Raw genomic sequence first — 4,394 nt, 5'->3', positions numbered from 1 at the left:
TAGTGTGGTGGGAGATTGTTTCTTGTTTTGCCTGTGTGAGCATGACAAGACTGTTTTGTTGTTCGTGAGTTCTTCGTTTTTTGTTATTTTGGTGTTCACTTTATTTAAAAATAAATACAAGATGAGCATCCACATTCCTGCTGCGTTTTGGTCCTCCATTCCCAACGACAGCCGTTACAGCTACAATGTAGAAATAGTACTAATACAGAAAAACCCTTGAATGAGTAGGTGTTCTAAAACTTTTGAAGAAATGGACATCCATATTGTACAAATTGCAATTCATAACATATTGTGCAAACTGCCACTTGTGTCAAGAACAGAGAGAATATATACTTTATTGTCCATTGGTTAGAATGGAAATTGTGTCTCCTGCCTTTCCCAACACCCCGCAGTGCAGCACCCATGGGCAATGGCAGGAGATGGTACATAGGAGCCTTCCCGCTACCAGTTTAGCTGCATAGATTGGCACGTTGATCATTTGAACCAGCTGTGTAGTGTTAGGAAAAAATAAGGCTTGATTGAGAAACAGGATTAAGAAACAGAGGTTGGAGAGGCAGACCAGCAGCTGGAGCAACATAAAAATGGAAACTGAACTTAACTGGCAGCTGGAACACTGCTGGTCATTGATCCCATGGACCATCTCCAGCCATTGAGCCCTTGAGCAAGGCACCTAACCCCCCACAATTGCTCTCAATCCAGGGGCTCTGCACTGCTGCTGATCCTGTGGGAAAGGGAGAAGACACATTTTCAATTCTAACCAATGGATTATAATGTTGTATTAAATTCCTATTTGGAGTCACCCACGTCTTTATGTAGCCAGGTGGTAAAAGGGACTTTTCTTTTTTTGCTGACTTTCTATGGACGGGCAATGTCAGAGCGGCATAGACTGAGATACAGTATATAGTATAGAACACAGTAAACTCAGCAAAAAAAAGAAACGTCCCTTTTTAGGACCCTGTCTTTCAAAGATAATAAAAAAAAAATCAAAATAACTTCAGAGATCTTCATTGTAAAGGGTTTAAACGTATGTTTCCCATGCTTGTTCAATGAACCATAAACAATTAATGAACATGCACCTGTGGAGCGGTCATTAAGACACTAACAGCTTACAGACGGTAGGCAATTAAGGTCACAGTTATGAAAACTTAGGGCACTAAAGAGGCCTTTCTACTGACTCTGAAAAACACCAAAAGAAAGATGCCAGGGTCCCTGCTCATCTGTGTGAACGTTCCTTAGGCATGCTGCAAGGAGGCATGAGGACTGCAGATGTGGCTAGGGCAATAAATTGCAATGTCCGTACTGTGAGACGCCTAAGACAGCGCTACAAGGAGACAGGACGGACAACTGATCATCCTCGCAGTGGCATACCACGTGTAACACCTGCACAGGATCGGTACATCCCATCATCACACCTGCGGGACAGGTACAGGATGGCAACAACAACTGCCCGAGTTACATCAGGAACGCACAATCCCTCCATCAGTGCTCAGACTGTCCGCAATAGGCTGAGAGAGGCTGGACTGAGTGCTTGTAGGCCTGTTGTAAGGCAGGTCCTCACCGGCAACAACATCGCCTATGGGCACAAGCCCACCGTTGCTGGACCAGACAGGACTGGCAAAAAGTGCTCTTCTCTGACGAGTCACGGTTTTGTCTCACCAGGGGTGATGGTTGGATTCACGTTTATCGTCAAAGGAATGAGCGTTACACCGAGGCCTGTACTCTGGAGCGGGATCGATTTGGAGGTAGAGGGTCCATCATGGTCTGGGGCGGTGTGTCACAGCATCATCGGACGAAGCCCGTTGTCATTGCAGGCAATCTCAACGCTGTGCGTTACAGGGAAGACATCCTCCTCCTCCCTCATGTGGTACCCTGCCTGCAGGCTCATCTTGACATGACCCTCCAGCATGACAATGCCACCAACCATACTGCTCGTTCTGTGTGTGATTTCCTGCAAGACAGGAATATCAGTGTTCTACCATGGCTAGCGAAGAGCCCGGATCTCAATCCCATTGAACACGTCTGGAACCTGTTGGATTGAAGGGTGAGTGCTATTGCCAATCTCCCCAGAAATATCCGGGAACTTGCAGGTGCCTTGGTGGAAGAGTGGGGTAAGATCTCACAGCAAGAACTGGCAAATCTGGTAAAGTCCATGAGGAGGAGATGTACTGCATCTCTGTCACATGTCTGTGGAACTTGTTCAGTTTATGTCTCAGTTGTTGTTAAGTTTGCTGAAAATAAACGCAGTTGACAGTGAGAGGACATTTATTTTTTTGCTGAGTTTATGTACATACAAGTTACATTATTTAAAGTGACTAGTGTTCCATTTATTAAAAAGTGGCCAATGATTTCAACTCTGCGTATGTAGGCTGCAGCCTTTCTGTGCTAGTGATGGCTATTTAACAGTCTGATGGCCTTGAGATAGGTGTTCCTTTTGTCCAGGTGGGAAAGCTTCTATGTGAGAATGCTATTCACTGACTACAGCTCAGCGTTCAATACCATAGTGCCCACAAAGCTCTTCACTAAGCTAAGGATCCTGGGACTACATTTAACATTACATTTAAGTCATTTAGCAGACGCTCTTATCCAGAGCGACTTACAAATTGGTGCATTCACCTTATGATATCCAGTGGAACAACCACTTTACAATAGTGCATCTAAATCTTTTAAGGGGGGGGGGGGTTAGAAGGATTACTTAATCCTATCCTAGGTATTCCTTAAAGAGGTGGGGTTTCAGGTGTCTCCGGAAGGTGGTGATTGACTCCGCTGTCCTGGCGTCGTGAGGGAGCTTGTTCCACCATTGGGGTGCCAGAGCAGCGAACAGTTTTGACTGGGCTGAGCGGGAACTGTACTTCCTCAGAGGTAGGGAGGCGAGCAGGCCAGAGGTGGATGAACGCAGTGCCCTTGTTTGGGTGTAGGGCCTGATCAGAGCCTGAAGGTACGGAGGTGCCGTTCCCCTCACAGCTCCGTAGGCAAGCACCATGGTCTTGTAGCGGATGCGAGCTTCAACTGGAAGCCAGTGGAGAGAGCGGAGGAGCGGGGTGACGTGAGAGAACTTGGGAAGGTTGAACACCAGACGGGCTGCGGCGTTCTGGATGAGTTGTAGGGGTTTAATGGCATAGGCAGGGAGCCCAGCCAACAGCGAGTTGCAGTAATCCCCTCTGCAACTGGATCCTGGACTTCCTGACTGGCCACCCCCTGGTCTTAACGGTAGAAAACAACACATCTACTTCGCTGATCCTCAACATGTGGGCCCCTCAGGGGTGCCTGCTTAGTCACCTCCTGTAGTCCCTGTTCACCCACAACTGCATGGCCAAGCATAACTCCAACACCATCATTAAGTTTGCTGACGACACAATAAAAAGCCCCCCCCAAAAATCCTTTATCAAATACACTGGAAACCTGTCATGTTTTGGCATAGCCTTTTATCTATAATCAGAGGGATTCTTCCTTTTCAGCTAGATCATTAACGTGTAGTTCTTATAGAAATATTCCATAAGCTTTTCTGACTTTTTCCATCATAAAAACAAACTGGTTGGTGAAGCGGCTCTGTTTCATTATGCTACAGGTTTCTTGGCAAAGGAGTAGGGTAGAACCCTTAGAAGATAGAATGATTCTATGTATAACCCTTCACAGAGGGTTCTAGGTATAACACTTTGGATATAAAAGAGTTGTAGGTAGAACCTTTAATAGAGGGTTCTACATAGAACTCTCCATGTACCTAGAACCATGAAGGGTTCTCCTACAGGGACAAGCCGAATAACCCTACATGGTTTTAGTTGGAACCCTTTTCTCTATACGTGTATGTTTTGAGATTGTATTGCTCGGTTTACCTGGCATCGTGCCTGATGATAGGGTTGATGCATAGATCTCAGCAGCCTTCCCACTCGACCGGCCGATGCAGTGACCCTTTCGAAGACAGATAGCCGGTCATGAACTTCCGTCCATATGTTGGTCCTGTCTATTGATGAAAGAGATTAGCAAAGACTTAAGTAGAAGACGAGTAACTTAACTGTCATGAGAATTTTCAATCCCAATGATAATAACTAACAATAAATAAGCTTTGACCAAACCCCGAGGTTTGTAAGACCCTGGGTTTAATAATAATAATTAGGCAAAGACTCAGCTTATGCAAAAGGTTCGTACAGTTTATTCACGAGGGCGCTCTGAAGTCCATAATACAAAGACATCCATTTTATAGTTCACTCCCTACTTACACACATACATACACACGAAGAGTAGGTGAGTTGTATCCACTGTTTATCACTACCAAGCCGACAGTTCCATTCCCCCGAGATTAGAGGAACCTTGAAAGGACTCCCTGTCCTATCATAAGTTTCTCAGAGTTCTAGCCAGGTCGGGTCATACACAGTTGAATTGTTCTCGGTATTTTCTTA

At 45.5% G+C, this 4,394-nt stretch overlaps 1 long non-coding RNA gene across 1 annotated transcript; it reads right to left on the bottom strand.

Moving 5' to 3' along the window:
- Window positions 1–310: 310 nt before the first annotated feature.
- Window positions 311–3,951, bottom strand: LOC115197200 (uncharacterized). The gene is made up of 2 exons (XR_003878981.1): window positions 3,831–3,951; window positions 311–721 (listed from the first exon to the last, which is right to left on the bottom strand). It is a non-coding gene; the product is annotated as an uncharacterized LOC115197200 (long non-coding RNA).
- Window positions 3,952–4,394: the final 443 nt, after the last annotated feature.

The sequence above is a fragment of the Salmo trutta genome, chromosome 7 (assembly GCF_901001165.1).
Source record: "Salmo trutta chromosome 7, fSalTru1.1, whole genome shotgun sequence".
Taxonomy (NCBI): domain Eukaryota; kingdom Metazoa; phylum Chordata; class Actinopteri; order Salmoniformes; family Salmonidae; genus Salmo; species Salmo trutta.
This window is presented reverse-complemented; position numbering and strand designations above follow the sequence as displayed.